Raw genomic sequence first — 19,459 nt, 5'->3', positions numbered from 1 at the left:
GAAGCGACCACCGTTCTGCAATGGAGATCACTTCAATTTATTGTCAACACATCTCTTGCAATCAATCATCTTCTAAAAAGGAAAACACAATAGCGACGATAATGAATGACCTCTTTCCACGAAAACAGCCACTGTCCGTTTTCTTTCAGTTTTATTGGCAAAATCGGTATAGTTTTTACATTCAACTGCAGTGTACAATTCGCATCTCATTATTTTGTGACAAATCCCATTTTACAAATGCCATGCTATATCGCACCTGCGTTCATGTAACAAATCGTGAGAGCCTGTCTTGTAATAGAACTTCCTATAAGATTTTACTGAGTCTCTCTCTCTTCCATTACACTGAAACCGTAACATGGCTGTAAAGTTTGTATCATACATCAGATTCTTGCATTGTAGTTTTATAAGCAATTTGATCATCACGTCCTGTTTCACGCAATCTACTCCCATGTTGGGAAAACACTATCATTTCTAGGTTCCACAATGAGCTAGAATTTAAGTGGTGTTTACTTTATAATTATACACTCCTGGAAATGGAAAAAAGAACACATTGACACCGGTGTGTCAGACCCACCATACTTGCTCCGGACACTGCGAGAGGGCTGTACAAGCAATGATCACACGCACGGCACAGCGGACACACCAGGAACCGCGGTGTTGGCCGTCGAATGGCGCTAGCTGCGCAGCATTTGTGCACCGCCGCCGTCAGTGTCAGCCAGTTTGCCGTGGCATACGGAGCTCCATCGCAGTCTTTAACACTGGTAGCATGCCGCGACAGCGTGGACGTGAACCGTATGTGCAGCTGACGGACTTTGAGCGAGGGCGTATAGTGGGCATGCGGGAGGCCGGGTGGACGTACCGCCGAATTGCTCAACACGTGGGGCATGAGGTCTCCACAGTACATCGATGTTGTCGCCAGTGGTCGGCGGAAGGTGCACGTGCCCGTCGACCTGGGACCGGACCGCAGCGACGCACGGATGCACGCCAAGACCGTAGGATCCTACGCAGTGCCGTAGGGGACCGCACCGCCACTTCCCAGCAAATTAGGGACACTGTTGCTCCTGGGGTATCGGCGAGGACCATTCGCAACCGTCTCCATGAAGCTGGGCTACGGTCCCGCACACCGTTAGGCCGTCTTCCGCTCACGCCCCAACATCGTGCAGCCCGCCTCCAGTGGTGTCGCGACAGGCGTGAATGGAGGGACGAATGGAGACGTGTCGTCTTCAGCGATGAGAGTCGCTTCTGCCTTGGTGCCAATGATGGTCGTATGCGTGTTTGGCGCCGTGCAGGTGAGCGCCACAATCAGGACTGCGTACGACCGAGGCACACAGGGCCAACACCCGGCGTCATGGTGTGGGGAGCGATCTCCTACACTGGACGTACACCACTGGTGATCGTCGAGGGGACACTGAATAGTGCACGGTACATCCAAACCGTCATCGAACCCATCGTTCTACCATTCCTAGACCGGCAAGGGAACTTGCTGTTCCAACAGGACAATGCACGTCCGCATGTATCCCGTGCCACCCAACGTGCTCTAGAAGGTGTAAGTCAACTACCCTGGCCAGCAAGATCTCCGGATCTATCCCCCATTGAGCATGTTTGGGACTGGATGAAGCGTCGTCTCACGCGGTCTGCACGTCCAGCACGAACGCTGGTCCAACTGAGGCGCCAGGTGGAAATGGCATGGCAAGCCGTTCCACAGGACTACATCCAGCATCTCTACGATCGTCTCCATGGGAGAATAGCAGCCTGCATTGCTGCGAAAGGTGGATATACACTGTACTAGTGCATGCTCTGTTGCCTGTGTCTATGTGCCTGTGGTTCTGTCAGTGTGATCATGTGATGTATCTGACACCAGGAATATGTCAATAAAGTTTCCCCTTCCTGGGACAGTGAATTCACGGTGTTCTTATTTCAATTTCCAGGAGTGTAGTACTACACTGTCTGACTACTGTTCTCTTCTGGACCGTACATAAGAATCTCACAAAGGACTGTCTACCTCCATCCAACAGACATCTAGCACACAAAATAGGATAATTGGGATGATTATGTGCCATCACCATGGCTCTTTATTACAGCTTGCATCAAATGGAATCATCTGATTTAGCACATCTATATTTCTGAAACTAACAAACATACACAATGAATTTTGTTTCTTGATCAACAGGAAACTCGAAGTTTCTTTCATTCCTTTTCATAGATGTTGAATATGCCTCCTTTGAGACACATGGCATATGTCAATGCGGTATTCAAATTGTTCCCACACTGCAGCGAACATGTCTTGAGTTACAACTTCCACAGGTGCTGTAATGCGATGTCTCAGTTCATTGATTGTTGTTGATAATGGAGACACATAAACAGTCTTCCATAAAACCCCACAAGAAATAATCACATGCAGTCAGTTTCGGTGACCCTCGAGGCCAGTAACGTAAGGCTGAATCATTTGATGCAATACGATCGATCCATTGTTCAGTAATCCATTCATTTAAAAATTGCCGCATTTCCAGATGCCAGTGTGGCGGTGCCCCATCTTGTTGCTAAACGAAGTCGTTCAAATAAGTCTCCAACTGTGGGAAAAGAAAGTTTTCAAGCATATCGAGATATGTGTTGTAACAGTGTTCTCTGAAAAGGAAAATGGACGATACACCTTTTCTCGTGAAACTGCACAAAACACATAAAATTTTGGAGAGCTCCTTTCATGTTGTACAACTTCATGTTGTTGTTCCGTACCCCATGTTCTCATGCTGACAGTTCACTTTTCCATCTAAATGGAATGTTACCTAGTCACTAAACACTAAGTGTGGAAGGAAACTGTCAACCTCTATCTTGCCAAGAACGAAATTACGGAACACCACACGTTGTTGTTTATCACCTTCACGAACAGCTTGCAAAATGGTTCCAATGGCTCTGAGCACTATGGGACTTAACTGCTGAGGTCATCAGTCCCCTAGAACTTAGAACTACTTAAACCTAACTAATCTAAGGACTTCACACACATCCATGCCCGAGGCAGGATTCGAACCTGTGACCGTAGCGGTCGCGCGGTTCCAGACTGTAGCGCATAAAACCGCTCGGCCACTTCGGCCGGCAACAGCTTGCAGTAGCTGAAATTTGTATGGTTTCATGTGTAAACGTCGAATAAACACACGCCAGATGGACATCGGGGGCATGCTGAGCTGTCGAGCTGCATGGCGAACGGATTTCTGTGGACTCCTTGTGAAACTATGGCGGATGCATTCGACATCTGTGTCATACACTCGGGGATGGCCCGGCGATTTGCCTTTAAACAAACAACCTGTTTCGCGGAATTGTTCATGCTCTGTGCTGTAAGAGGATCCACACCGTACCCAGTAACTATTCAGCGTGACGCTGAATAGTTATTACTGGCCCATACTGCTCAAAACCCAGAACACACAACGATTTCTATTGTCCCAACACCATTTTTACTTGAACTGAAGTGGGCGCACACTGCTGCTACCTAGCGGGAACCATGTAAAACTCGAGAGTTTGCTCTTTCCAACAGTATGTTGTTCATGCGCATGTCTCAAATAACATAATAGTTATGATTTTTAAAAAATTGGATGATTCTTTTTGATAACACTTTAGTATAAAAAGAGGCGTGATAGGAGCAGCAGGATGCCATGGTTTGTTATTACTAGAGAATCTAGACAATATTGTTACGTAATATCGGTAATATAACTTGCATCGAAGATGTTATGCTCTCTACTAGGATGAACTTAAATGTGCTTACAGCCTATAGAGAATCGTTTTGCGAAGAGTTCTTTGCTCTTTGCGGGCTGTAGCACTGTCGAAAATAATGAACAAGTCGTTGAAATCGAGGCTTCGCGATAGGTAATATGCATGCATAGTTCTATGTGTATAGAGCTACCAGCGGCGGTTGGTGGTTGCGGTTCGCATGCATAATTTGCTGACAGTTCATCTCCCTGTGCGGGTCCGGGGGTTAGAATAGGCCCGAGGTATTCCTGCCTGTCGTAAGAGGAAGCTAAAAGGAGTCTCTTTCGGCCTTTAATGATGGTCCCCTGTCGCGTCTGAACTCCATCTTTCTCAATTTTCCCGAAGAGCGACCCAGTTGGGGAAGGGCGCCTTAGATGGTGCATCGTGTCCATCGTGCATTGAGATCTTTAGCCCACTTTCTTGTCGTCGCATTGCAGTCCCGCTCATTCTCCATGTCTTGGGCGGAGACACATTCCTATGTGCGTTTAGCACCATGCACTATACAATGTCGCTTTCGGTGCCGACGATGACCATGGACTTCTTAGCACCTCATATTCAGCACGGTAGCCACTCTGTTGTGGTGAGGCCGCCATGTACCCTGTTGGTTGCAGCCCCCTGACAACACAGGGATCGCTCTGCTGATGCATGTTTCATTAACTCCCCACTTATGCCTTGGCGCCTGTCACCATGGGCCATCAGGACTCTCGGCAACGGCCATCCTGCCAGGTGGTTTTTGCTGCGGCTGGGTGGCGCTTGTGGAGGGGGGGGGGGGGCTGGTCGGAGTGGGTGGCATCAGGGCGGATGCCACACCATAAATCGTAGTACGTCATCTCTTGCTGGTGGTCCGCCACCAGCAGTCTCTAAGCAGGCAAAGTCTAACTTCAATGCTAAGAAATATGACCCCAAATCGTTTCCCTCCCTGGCCACACCATGGTAGGAACGCCAAGCTAAGGATGGCAGTGAAGCTTATTTGTCCCAGTACCTCTTATGTGCGAGAGTTGATGGGGAATCTTTCATGTCCATGGAGCCTCAGTTTTTTGTGGAGCATTTGGAGGACAAGTTCGGGAAGGTGGAGGGCTAGCCCAAAATGCGCTCTGTGTCAGTCATGATAAAAACAGCATCCTTTGACCACTCATGTGTGTTACTCGCTAGTGACAAGTTGGGGGATATTTCTGTTACCATCACACCCTATAAGAGCTCAAATATGGTCCAGGGAATTATATTCCACAGGGACTTTCTTTTGCAGTCTGATGATGAGCTGCACGCCAATTTAGAGCGGCGAGGTGTTCATTTCGTCTGGCGCATCCATTGGGGCCCAAGGGATAATCAGATTGCCATCGGTGCCTTTAACTTGGCCTTCGAGGGTGACACATTGCCCGAGAAGGTCAAGGTGATGGTCTACCGCTGTGATGTCAAGCCATATATCCCTCCCCTGATGCAGTGCTTTAAGTGCTGTAAGTTCGGCCATATGTCTTCCCGCTGTACTTCCAGCTTCACAAGTCGAGACTGTGGACATACATCACATCCCAGTACTCCATGTGCCCTGCCTCCCATCCGTGTCAACTGTGGAGAGCATCATTCATCTTGCTCGCCAGACTGCAGGATTTTACAGACTGAGAGAAAAATCATGGAGTATAAGACCCTGGACCAACTGACATACACTGAGGCTAAGAGGAAATTTGAGCACCTACGTCCTGTGGCTATGACCACCTCCTACGCCGCTGCTATGAGAACAGTTGTCGCCCCATCAGTTCCTCGCATTCCTATCGCCTCTCAGAACAAGAAGACTGCACCTGGCCCCTTGATGGTGGGGGGCACTTCCCTCCCTGTTGCTCCCACACCACCTACTTTGGGATATCACTCCCCACTTCTGAGCCGGAGAAGCATAAGTCTTCTTCGGCTCCTCTCGCTAGGAAGGGGTCCCTAGGGGCACTTCCTTCCCAGGTTTCTGCTAGTGGGAAAGATGACACCCGCCTGTGGCTGAAGAGCTCAAAAGTAGCTGGTCAAAGGGCTCCATGCTCATCCTCAATTCCGGAGCCTGAACCAGTGAAGTCCTCCCAGCCAGAGAAACCCAAGGAGCAGCGAGAGAAATCCAAAACGAAGGTCCCCAAGACCAAGGGAATGGCGGTGGCACCCAGCCAGCCGCTACCTACAAGCTCTGCGTCTGCAGATGAGGTGGAGATTCTGGCGCCCACTGAGGATCCAGATCTCGCTGGACCCTCAGACACAGTGGATATAGACTTCTCAGGCAAAACGTCGGTGGCAGGAGGTGACCCTGAGGTGTAAACTGCCTCATTGAATGCTCCATGCCTTCCCAGTCCCAAGATCACGTCATCCTCCAGTGAAATTGCGGCGGTTTTTTCCACCGCCTGGCTGAGCTACGGCAACTGTTACACTACACCTGCTTTCTGCATTGCTCTCCAGGAAATCTGGTTCCCGGCAATGCGGACCCCTGCCTTCCTCATCTATAAGGGATACTACAGGAACTGTAGCGACTATAATTGAGTGTCAGGTTGAGTTGGCGTTCATCTACTAAACTCAGACTGTAGTAAAACTGTACCCCTTCAAACGTCTCTTGAAGCTGTATCTGTCAGAATAAGGACGACCCAGGAAATAACTCTCTGCAACGTATATCGTCCTCCAGATGGTGCAGATTGAGAAACTCCCTAATGACGAAACGTTACTGTCTCAGTTCGACCGCTGCCTCTTAAATACTGGGGCAGCCACACATTTCAGTGTGGCTCATGCTAGTTACTCGGCCATTGATTTATCAATTTGCTGCCCAGGACTTCTCCCATCTATCCACTGGAGGGCACATGGCGACCTATGTAGTAATGGCCACTTCCCCATCTTCCTGTCACTGCCCCAGCGTCAGGCCCACGGACGCCTGCCTAGATGGGCTTTAAACAAGACGGACTGGGAAACTTTCACCTCTGCTGTCACCGTTGAATCTCCCCCACACGGTAACATCGATGTGATGGTTGAGCAGGTGACTACAACAAACGTTTCTGAGGCGGAAAACACGATCCCTCGCTCTTTAGGGTGCCCCCGGTGAAAGGCAGTCACTTGGTGGTCGCCGGAAGTCGCTGAGGCAATTATGGAGCGTCGGTTGGGCTCTACAGCGGCATAAGCGGCACTCTTCCCTGGAGCACCTCATAGCCTTTAAAGGGCTCCGTGCCCGCGTTCGCCAGCTTATCAAAAGGCGGAAACAGGAGTGTTGGGAGAGGCGCGTGTCGACCATTGGGTGCCATACGTCATCTTCCCAAACCTGGGCAAAGATCAAACAAGCTGTTGGGTACCAGACCCTAACAAGTGTTCCTGGTGTTAACATAAATGTCGTGTTATCTACTGACGAAAACGCGATTACCGAGCACTTTGCTGAGCACTGTTCTCGAGCCTCTGCGTCGGAGAAATCCCCCCCCCCCCCCCCAACCTTTCGCACTGTCAAAACGGCGGCTGGAAGGGAAAGTTCTCTCGTTCACTACACGCCATTTACAGAGTGGGAGCTCCTCAGTGCCCTTGCACATTACCCCGACACAGCTCCTGGGCCATATCGGATCCACAGTCAGATGATTAAACGTCTCTCATCTGACTACAAGTGACATCTCCTCGTCATCTTCAACCGGATCTTGTGCGATGGCGTCTTTCCTTCGCAATTGCGGGAGAGCACCATGATTCCGGTGCTCAAATCCGGTAAAAATCAGCTTGATGTGGATAGCTATCGGCCCATCAGCCTCACCAACGTTTTTTGTAAGCTGCTGGAATGTATGGTGTTTCGGCGTTTGGGTTGGGTCCTGGAGTCACGTGACCTACGGGCTCCATTTCAGGGCGGCTTCTGCCAGGGTCGCTCTACCAATGATAATCTTGTGTCCCTCAAGTCTCCCATCTGAACAGATGCCAACACCTGGTTGCGGTCTTTCTTGATCTACGAAAAGCGTATAACACCACCTGGCGACATCATATCCTTGCCACATTATACGGGTAGGGCCTCCCCACTCCCGATTTTTATCCAAAATTTACTGTCGCTTCGTACTTTCCGTATTCAAGTTGGTGCCTCCCATAGTTCCCCCCATACCCAGGAGAATGGGGTCCCGCAGGGCTCTGTATTGAGTGTCTATTTTTAGTGACCATTAATGGTCTAGCAGCAGCTGTTGGGCCGTATCTCACCTTCCCTGTATGCGGGCGTCTTCTACATTTCGTACTGCTCCAACAGTACTGATGCTGCTGAGAGGCTCCTACAAGGAGCCATCCACAAGGCGCAGTCATTGTCTCTAGGCCACGGTTTCCAGTTGGTACCTGCGTTCAGTACTACGCCGCAAGGTTTTGTGGCTTTGGGAGACGAAATGGCGTAACGTCAGCACGCACAACAAACTGTGTGCCATTAAGGAGACTACGAATGTGTGGCAGTTCTTCATGTGGACCTCTCGCAGGGACTCTGTCGTTGTCTGCCGGCTCCGCGTTGGCCACGCTTGGGTGACACACGGCTACATAATGCGCCGTGATGACCCACCTCAATGTTGGTGCGGCGCGTGGCTGACAGTGGCCCATATCTTGGTGAGCTGTCCTCCTTTGGCTGCCCTGCGATGGACTCTTCAGTTGCCGGACTCGTTGCCATTAATTTTAGCTGACAACGCCTTATCGGCTAATTTAGTTTTACGTTTTATACGTGACGGTGGGTTTTATCATTCTATATAAGTTTTAGCGCATGTCCTTTGTCCCTTTGTGTTGTCAACGCTAATGCTTTTAGGGTGGATGTTTTAATGCGTCGCAGAGTGGGTGGCTTTTCCTTTTTATTCCCGTGACCGGCCAGCCACGGTCATCTGCTCTCTTGTTTTTACCCCTTCTACCTGTTTCTTGCTATTGTCTGTGGTTTTCTGATCCTGTTTTATCCATGGTAGTGTTGGTTGTCCGTCTGTCATTCTTCTGGTTCTTCCTTTCTCCTGTTATTGTACTGTACGTCTCCTTTCTTTTCTTCTTTCCCTTGAGTAATTATTTTACCGGGAACAAGGGTCAGATGACCTCGCAGTTTGGTCCCCCCCTCCCCCCCCCCCCACCAATCTTTTAAACAAACCAACCAACCAACAGTTCATCTACAAATTACAAGGCTGGGGGTGCGCTCTCTGTAAGTACGGGGTGAAGAAGATCTCATAGTACAGGATGCTAAGTGCAATCGAAACACAGTCAACTAACGAATAACTTATTATTAGGATGAAAAATACCCTAAATCTACAGTTTGTAGATGTCCTAACATGTTAGTGTAGTGGGGATGTATCAGAGTTGGAAGATGTAAAAAAAAGTAGCGAAGCTAATCTGGTAAGCAATAAGAGCATATACTTATGGGAAAAATATTAGATAATCAGCAGAAATGAACACTGTACACATGTCAACTCCTTTTGAGTTTCCACCAAGTGCGTCGCTACATGAGACTGCAGACAACCTCTCTGATGCGCCATTGCAGTACACGGATTTGTTTCCAGACTGATTTTTCAGTCGGCACCCCTCGTTGAATCTCATCTACGTATGAGGCGAGTACTATACTTTTAATGATCACCCCATCAAAAATGCATGCATGTAGATCAGGAAGATGGGAATTCTTAGGATTTTTTTAGTAGGCTGGTGAATATGAAACGCAAATATCTTCGTATAAAATCAGACAACGCGTGGATATGCCGGCAGAATGACCACATACATACGGAAAAATATCAAAAAAGCATGAAAAAATGACATAAAATCGGTAAATATCAAGGAAAACCTGGTATAATTACGACAAATTGATGGGAAATACGTAAAATTGAGGGAAATACGACGAAATGTGTAAAATAGCGAAAAAAAACCTGCAAACATACTTAAATTGATAGAGAATACATAAAATTAGAGAAAAAATACCAGGAAGTGGGCGGAATTGAGGTGGGTTGGGGGTACCCGGACACTGAAGACCGAGAAAAACTTAAAAATTTTGCTCTGACTGCATTCACTTTTCACCCTCCTCCACCCCCTGTAAACTACGTGGGTTTTCGTAACACATACTCCAAAAAAGGCGAAATAAGAATTATACAGAGGCCATTTTAAAGCAGATAAAACATATGTATCCCAATCCATAACTGTGTTCCCACACATGCAGTCGAATATATATGTCACCGAAGTACGTCTGGTTCTCACGAACAGTTTTATTCCTTAAGTAATAAAGAGAAGAATCAATGTGTTTATCAGACTTAAGCCATTCTCTAGTATTCTGTAGGAGAGTGGACCGATGTCACATATATCACTTTTAATAGTGCGAGAGGGGTGTACTCGAGAGATGTGGTGTTAGGACGAAATTGCTATATTATCCTACACATAAGGAAAATTACCTAACATCAGACCAGGACTTCTTTGCACAAGAGATGTGCTACCACAACTGTGGCGATGCTACTGTAAAAAGTAATAAGACTGTTACATTTCCTTTGGCTACTGATCGTGGTGCTCACTCCCTTGTAAGAAGCTATTGTTTCTTCGTGTGCATTTTCGTGCAGCAGAGTGTGGATGGTACCTTAGTGTATCAGCTATCGAAAATATTCATGTCGGTTTTCCTTCACTCTATTTCCTACTGGGACATAACCGCCTCCATCAAAACGGATACTACTACTACTAATGATATTCACGACTGACGTGGGAAGTGTGATTGAGGGTACGTACATTTCCAACTTAAAAAGATCTATAAAATCCATATTTCCTAAGAGACAGAGCAGCAGTCTCCAGACTTTATTCTAGTTGGTTTACAAGCAGCTCGAACGGTGGATATGCGCTGATGCCATCATAGGACACCAGCATAGTGTAGAAGGAAGTAGTTTTATCATTTTAAAGTTTGTCTCTGTAGTGATAGGGGTAGGAAACTTGTGGGGTGGTTGTATGTCTGATGTTGGACAGATATATCATGCATTAGAGTATTAAGAGCGTTGCATTCTGCATAACTGATACTTCAGAAACGATATGTCATTAACAATATAGAATTTTTAGGAGAAGAACCGTGTAACCATCGGAGTGTGTGTTTATGCTCAACGATCATTTCTCTTATGTCTGTATCTTCTCGGTACTCACTTCAGAGAGTGGAGTAATGCTTAAGAATTGATAGCCCAGTTGATTTATGCGAAAATTTTCAAACTCCATCCGTCTGGTGCTCCATGTATAAACCACACATTTCTTCTTAATTGTCTGTTATATCACTGCAACATTCTCATGTGTATTATACACCGATTAGGGATGCTACCCTCCTCCACACACATGCTTCTGAAGAGATCTTGTGACTTTGGATAGGTGCCGTGGGTAAGATTGGTGGTTCAGGGAGGATTGGTCAAGGACAATGTAGGAGGGATCTGTCGATCTGACTTTATCCTATCAGTGCAAGAATACTCTGTGACACCCATCCATACAGGGAAAGATGGCCAGTCATAATAGTAAATTCTGCACTATGATCGATGTGCTTGAAATATGTAGAAAACCTAAAGCGGCGGTATACGACGCTGTCTGGTATATGGTCGAACGAACGTACTGCAGTCATCTAGCTGCATTGACAGTCTAGTATGTGGTACTTGCAAAGCATAGGAGAGGTGATTTAGCGATTATTCAGAAATTGCGAGGCATTCTGCTGTGTCATTGGCTGGCGTTGAAAATACGGAAAAACTGGTAAAATTGCTAAAAATGATTGCACTGTCAGCTGCTTTGTGTATCACCATACGTCACCCCATATCAACAGTATCTTTCCCATCCCGTCTGTCCACTGGTATCCTGTTGATTACCGCATAACGATTGACACTGTGTTGAGATGGAGGAAGCCTTGGCAGAACAATGGGTATCTGCTACTTGCACTGTGGAACATGGGATTAACTGCAGAGGTTATAACCTTCAGAGAATTGTTTGGAAGCGTTCCTCAATGCCGCAGACTCGTCCAATTTCCACATGCTGCAATGCCCTCGACAGGTTTTTATTTTTTTCACCTCCTTTTATTTCTACTACCTTGTGTGTATTGTGAAAGGCACCTTTTGGCAATGGTCAACACCAGAACAGTAATCATATACATGACTGCAAAGTGAAGAAACAATGCTCTTCGAAACGGAACAAATGAGACATCACTACCCTGTCACTGTGGGAGATGAGATTAACTGCATAGGATGGATGTTGGAAATTCTCTACAAGCTGCAAACTCTCAGTTTCCTCATGTTGCGATGTCTTCCACATTTTTGTCGATGAGAAACATCGCGTCTGTGTTTTATTTCTATCAACCTGTGTGTTGTGCGAGCTGCACAGTGTACACCACATCATGTTCAACTTTCTGTTAGAGCCAAAGGATCGAAATGTGTTAATGTAGGTTCAGCAGCTGACATATACCCCTAAAATACAAAGCAGAAGTCGTTCACTGCTTGGATGTGTTACAGCCGAAAAAACATGGTATTAAACTGCTTATGAAGGACCAATACAGGAAGCCTCTCTTGCAATTGATAGTCTGTTGGATATGGTCTTCCTCCAGTAGGCCTACAGTCGACAAACCTTTACGCTTTGAGCATTGGCCATGTGCTCCAGTACAGTGATATGTGCATATGTAATATGCTCGATGTCAACACTTACATAGTACTTGTTGTTTCGATACATCGGAACAGAGAGACTAGGTAAAATCTTATGGGAGGTTCTATTACAGGGAGTGGTATAACTGGTTAAAGTTTGGCTGCAGATAGATCTCTCAAAACTACACTGATTTTGCTCATAAAACTAATAGAAATCAGCTGTATCTATTCTCATGGAATCATGACTGTTTCTGTTACACTCCTGGAAATGGAAAAAAGAACACATTGACACCGGTGTGTCAGACCCACCATACTTGCTCCGGGCACTGCGAGAGGGCTGTACAAGCAATGATCACACACACGGCACAGCGGACACACCAGGAACCGCGGTGTTGGCCGTCGAATGGCGCTAGCTGCGCAGCATTTGTGCACCGCCGCCGTCAGTGTCAGCCAGTTTGCCGTGGCATACGGAGCTCCATCGCAGTCTTTAACACTGGTAGCATTCCGCGACAGCGTGGACGTGAACAGTATGTGCAGTTGACGGACTTTGAGCGAGGGCGTATAGTGGGCATGTGGGAGGCCGGGTGGACGTACCGCCGAATTGCTCAACACGTGGGGCGTGAGGTCTCCACAGTACATCGATGTTGTCGCCAATGGTCGGCGGAAGGTGCACGTGCCCGTCGACCTGGGACCGGACCGCAGCGACGCACGGATGCACGCCAAGACCGTAGGATCCTACGCAGTGCCGTAGGGGACCGCACCGCCACTTCCCAGCAAATTAGGGACACTGTTGCTCCTGGGGTATCGGCGAGGACCATTCGCAACCGTCTCCATGAAGCTGGGCTACGGTCCCGCACACCGTTAGGCCGTCTTCCGCTCACGCCCCAACATCGTGCAGCCCGCCTCCAGTGGTGTCGCGACAGGCGTGAATGGAGGGACGAATGGAGACGTGTCGTCTTCAGCGATGAGAGTCGCTTCTGCCTTGGTGCCAATGATGGTCGTATGCGTGTTTGGCGCCGTGCAGGTGAGCGCCACAATCAGGACTGCATACGACCGAGGCACACAGGGCCAACACCCGGCATCATGGTGTGGGGAGCGATCTCCTACACTGGCCGTACACCACTGGTGATCGTCGAGGGGACACTGAATAGTGCACGGTACATCCAAACCGTCATCGAACCCATCGTTCTACCATTCCTAGACCGGCAAGGGAACTTGCTGTTCCAACAGGACAATGCACGTCCGCATGTATCCCGTGCCACCCAACGTGCTCTAGAAGGTGTAAGTCAACTACCCTGGCCAGCAAGATCTCCGGATCTGTCCCCCATTGAGCATGTTTGGGACTGGATGAAGCGTCGTCTCACGCGGTCTGCACGTCCAGCACGAACGCTGGTCCAACTGAGGCGCCAGGTGGAAATGGCATGGCAAGCCGTTCCACAGGACTACATCCAGCATCTCTACGATCGTCTCCTTGGGAGAATAGCAGCCTGCATTGCTGCGAAAGGTGGATATACACTGTACTAGTGCCGACATTGTGCATGCTCTGTTGCCTGTGTCTATGTGCCTGTGGTTCTGTCAGTGTGATCATGTGATGTATCTGTCCCCAGGAATGTGTCAATAAAGTTTCCCCTTCCTGGGACAATGAATTCACGGTGTTCTTATTTCAATTTCCAGGAGTGTATTATTGCCACAATTGTATATTTTAAAAATAGGTGTTACCTCAAGTCCTAACTTATTTCATACTTCATAACATCTAATTATAAAATAAACACCACTTGAATCATAGATCAATGTGGAATCTAGAAATGACAGTCTTTTTTTCCCGACATGGGAGTAGATTGCGTGAAACAGGGTGTGATGATCAGATTGCTTACAAAACCAGAACACAAGAATCTGCTGTATGATAGAAATTTTAGACATGTCAGTAGAGGTGAGTTATGGAGCAAAAATGTCAAGCATAAGCATGCATATGGTAATTAGTTTGAATGTAATGGAAGAGAGAGAGACACAGTAAAAACTTATAGGTAGTTCTATTACAAGACAGGCTCTCACGATTTGTTTCGTAAATGCATGTGTGACACACGAGGGCTGTTCAATAAAGAATGATCATAATTTTTTTTGACAATATACCTTTACTCATAATTTTGATGGTCCTTCTCAAAGTAGTCTCCAATGAATACGAAGCACTTGTCCCAGCGTTTCTGCCAGTCTTCAAATACATGCTGGAAACTATTTTTTGAGAGGTCCTCAAAATGTCCTCTGCAGCCTTCACCACTGCTTCTGATGATTGATAATGCCTCCCACGAAGGCGTTTCTTCATGTTAGGGAATAGAAAAAAAGTCATATGGGGCTAAATCCAGGGGCGCCGACTTAAAATAAGACCCATAATGGGGTCTTGCCCCAGGAAATTTTCTAAATTTTACATGAAAAATAGTGAGTTTTAAAGTTTTTTGAAACATTTTAGTCGTATGATGAACATTAGAACCCTGAAAACTGGACTGTCGATAACTCGACACTCCGGCAAACTCGACAAGTCTGACACTTTTTTTGGCTTTGAAAAACGAAACAAAACATAAACACACATGGTATTTTCGTAAAAAGCTAATTTAATTTACAGTAATAATCATGCTTATAGACTATTGCAGAGCAATGAATATATAGCTCTGAAAATAATGAAATTATATTTAAATAAATCCTAAGCTACCATTAAAGGAATAAAACATAAAACATTGCTGTCACACAGTAATAATACTTTGATTAGTAAGTGAAATAGCGAATTTAAGCTTACTTTGAATAAGGCTCAGAGTTCGTTAAATAAAAACGATATCTCCAAGTTAATGCTTTAATACAGTTAATAAAGTTAATCAGTATGCCTAATACTTTCAGTCAAAAAATATGTAAATAGCGGGTTTTAGTTGGGTATTACACCCTAAAAATATATTATGTATTTGAAAATAACTAATACAGTACTATAGTAATACAGTTGTAAACTAGTACTAATATTTCGAAACTGAAAATTTAACATTATGTATGTATTTAATTCTCTATATTATAAAGATTATTAATATTGCTCTAAATGCCATTATTAGGACTAGAGTGCCTTTAGAAAGGTGCAAATGTCGACCGTCTGACTGGATTACTGAATATGAAGTCACTGATGACTGGTCGGATATCCAATTCATCCCAAACATCTCGGTGGGCATGAAGAACAGCCAAGATGTTCAATTGCTTCTGTCCCATTGTTGATCGGAGATACGACTTCAGACGTCTAAGGACGCTAAATGACCGTTCTGTTGTTGCTGTCGTGATTGGAACTACTTGGACAAGCTTAAAGCACTTCACTACTTCCCATAACATTTCTTCTACTGCAAGCTCTTGTGTAATGTACTTTATTACATCACGCATGTTTTTCAGGACCAGGTGTTTTTTAATAGCGACAAGTGTAAGCACAGTCTCTCAATGTCTAGGTCATTTTTGAAAAACTCAGTTGATTTTTTCCAAATTTGTTTCACCTCTGTTTACTAAAAGCAAGCACTCTTGTTAAACTGCAATGACCTGTGTGAGTCCAGATGAAGCAACCCGCTCAGTAATGCAAGATTGCACCGTTTCAGAAACTCCAATGTAAATAGCTTTGTGGTATTCCTTTGGAGTTTTGAAAGTGTGCGTGAGCTGGCTTCGTTGTTTTCATTCGTCTTTGGTATACTTAGATTCCGAGGAAGCGAAGGATCATCAACTTGTGAAGGTTTTTTTTTTAAATACAATTCCCAAAAGTGTTCACAACTATCACGCCTTCCATTCAATATACAAATCAAGCCCTCATATTTTTTCCAGATCAGCAACAATTAGATGAGGGCATTGAATTTTTTCATTGACATCCTCTACTGGGTTCATTGCAAGGGAATAAAGATGTAAAAGGAAATAAGTCTTGAATTGTAACATTGACTCAAGCTAACCGGCACATTTGTAATCTGCCTCTGTTTTGTCCTCTGCAGAATATGTTTCAAAAAAACTATAGAAGTTCTTCAAAGTTTTTCAATATTCTCAAGATACTAGAAGCTCGCATACTCCATCGAGTCGGGCAAAGGGGTCGTAGACCAGCTTGGTCGTTGGCGCTCTCACAGGGTATGCTTCTGAAATTCCCTTGCGGTGTTTATTAAGTCCTTGACTAAAGTCATAATACTCCTCATAGACGTAAGATGGCGGAGACTGTCTACAACTGCCATGTCTAAACTGTGAGCAGTGCAGTGCACATAAAGTGCTTTTGGTTGTATATCCAAAACTTTTTTAGTCTTTTGAACTTATCTCTCATATTTGAGGCTCCATCATAGCACTGTCCTCTTAAGTTATCCATTGACAAATCAAGACGAGCAAAAGCGTCTTTTAAAATACTAAACAGAGTTTGCGATTCAGTGTTGGGGGTCTGGTATAAGCCAATAAAGTCTTCATTGATGGTTAAGGAATCATCGACAGTACTAATATAAAATGACACTTCTTCGTGAATCGAGAATCACTTTTTTCGTCAACCATGATAGAAAAACGTTTAGTCTTCTTGATTGAAGCCAGTGACTTTCTCAACACAGACTTTCCTAGTAGATCAATGATCTCGTTTTGAATATCCTGGGACGTCTACTTATACCCCGAACACCCTAACCAATCTTTAAAGTCAGTTATGTCATTCTTTCGGAGTTACAACAATTGAAAAAAAAAATGAGTTTACATCTTCATGCCCTCTAATTGATAGTCCTGTCGGCATAGAAATTGCACGGTAGTAAAAATTGTCTCAAGAGCTAAACGGCCTTTCTTCATTTCACTATCTAACTGTTCATTCAGTTAGAAGGCCACACTTCAGTTAGTGACAGAATTTAGTTTCAGAACACCTTCTTTATGTGTAAACGTATTTTCATGAAGGCGGAATTTTTCCAAAGCCTTTTTCCAGTTAGAAAACCCTATGGAAGGAAATACATCTTAATTTTTTGAAGAAAATTGCACCGGCTGGTGTGGCCGAGCGGTTCTAGGCGCTTCAGTCCGGAATCGCGCTGACTTGGAGTATCATCAACTTCCAAGCGCGACTTTTTGGTAACAAATTTATCCATTGCAAACTTAATTCACAATACACTAAGAGACTAAAGTAAACAAATAAAATATAGTTATATAAAATAGTCCACTAGACACTAAAGTCGGAACACTAAACACGTCTGCAGCATGCACTGAACGAAACTATCCATAATGAATGACTGCGATAGGAGGGTGGGTTTTTTATAGCTACGGCGTCCTAATGTCTCGAAGCGTCAAGGCGATGCGAGGCGGAGGATTCCAGGCACTTCTGCTCCAGTTCTTTAGATGTCGCCGCGACCGCAGCGCAGGCCCGCTGGCGCCAGACTTTACCCTAAGGTTGGCGCACCGTGACAAATTCTAAGTGTACCCGCAGCACTGTAACACTATCATGATTCAAACCACTCGTTTTCAGTTAACCTGCTTACTACCATAATGATTATTTCTTTTAACTCATTACGGAATGTATTTTTAAAGGTAACTATCGTCAAACAAGGAAAATAAAAAATTCCAACATATTTTTGTGATTTTACAAAGTATAATGTAACTAATAATGTTCTTAAATTATTGGGGTTGGGGGGCTCCACGCCCCACGAACGAATTTTTGAGGGGGCTCGGGCCCCCTCAAGCCCTATGGAGTCGGCGCCTGTGGCTAAATCCGGACCATAGATAGGGTGAGGGATGCATTTCACGTTGATTTTTGCAAGATTTTCAGCAACAACGTTGGAAATATGCGGCCTCGCATTGTCGTGGTGCAGCATCCAGCTTGCTTCACGGAAATGTGGTCTTTTGTGCCTAATATGGACTTGCAATGTTTTCAGGACATCCCTGTAGTATTGTCCAGTTACTGATGTGTGTGCAGGTACAACGTGCTGATAAACCATTCCATGAATATCAAAGAATGAGATGACCATAACTTTTCCAGCAGAAGTAACCATTTTTGTCTTTTTGGGGGATGGTGATGGAGATTTCCACACTGAGCTTCGCTGTTTGGCCTCATGATCAAATGATGTAGCCAAGTTTCATCAGCAGTAATGATATTTGAAAGAAACTCCGAATCTTCCTCTAACATAATTTCAACTGCATACAGACCTGCACGCGAATGTTCTTTTGTTCGGGAATCAACAGTCTTGAAACCCATCTCGCGCAAACACGTGTCATGTATAATTTTTGTCACCAACGTGTGGGTGGCACCCAATGAAATGTTCAGTACTTCAGAATGTTATTTTAAGGTAATTCGTCGGTCCTCTCACTATGACAGCAGCACTGTTGATGTTTTCTTCCGTAGGAGCAGTAACTAGAGCTCGGGGTCCACCTTCCTTTGAAATTGATTGTCTCCCCTCTTAAAACATTTTAAACAACCGTCGAGCTGTGCTGTAGGGAAGAACAGACTCTCCATAGGCCTCCTGTAACATAGTATAGGCCACAGCTGAAGAGTTGTTGACACGAAAGTAGAATTTCAAAGCCGCATATTCCTCGCTTGTTACCTCCATTGCAGCGGTAGGCGATACTGAACATGTCTGACCTTGCCTGTCTCTTAGGCGGGAACTAGGAGTGCCAAAAATGAAACTACTACGGCATGTTTGTCGCTCATTAAGCTAACAGAATATCAGAACATAAAATTTTAGCTCGAGAAATTATGGTCATTAAAAATTATGATCAATCTTTATTGAACAGCCCTCGTAGCTTCGCGTTGGTAAAACGTCCTTTCGAATTAGATCTTGTATTTTCTTAATGTAAAATGATGGGGCTTTTTCCGACATGTGAGCTAATTGCGTGAAAGATTGTATTCTCTAATGTTATTTCATACGTTTGCAATGTTTTTAATACACGCATGGATGGCAGTTAATTTACAAAAACTGATTTGAATGTGAGAGGCGCTCTCAGGTCATGTAATTTGCCCATCAGCCTGAAAGAATTTGCTTAATATAGATGTTTTTGGTTTCGTCGGAGTTTAAATTCTCGCTTTTTCTGTATTCTGACGGTTTCGAAAAAGAACGAGGACATTCTGCGGTGATCGGTAGTTTTTGCAGCAAAATAGTGGAAATTTTTTTTCCTAATGTTACGCAGGATGGACATGTATAGGGGCTGTATAGCCTGATCTCTGACTTTTGGTCATAGTGTAATCGGCA

Source organism: Schistocerca nitens, chromosome 3, assembly GCF_023898315.1.
Source record: "Schistocerca nitens isolate TAMUIC-IGC-003100 chromosome 3, iqSchNite1.1, whole genome shotgun sequence".
Classification (NCBI taxonomy): Eukaryota; Metazoa; Arthropoda; class Insecta; order Orthoptera; family Acrididae; genus Schistocerca; species Schistocerca nitens.
The sequence above is the reverse complement of the archived record's forward strand: the minus strand, read 5'-3'. Positions refer to the sequence as shown.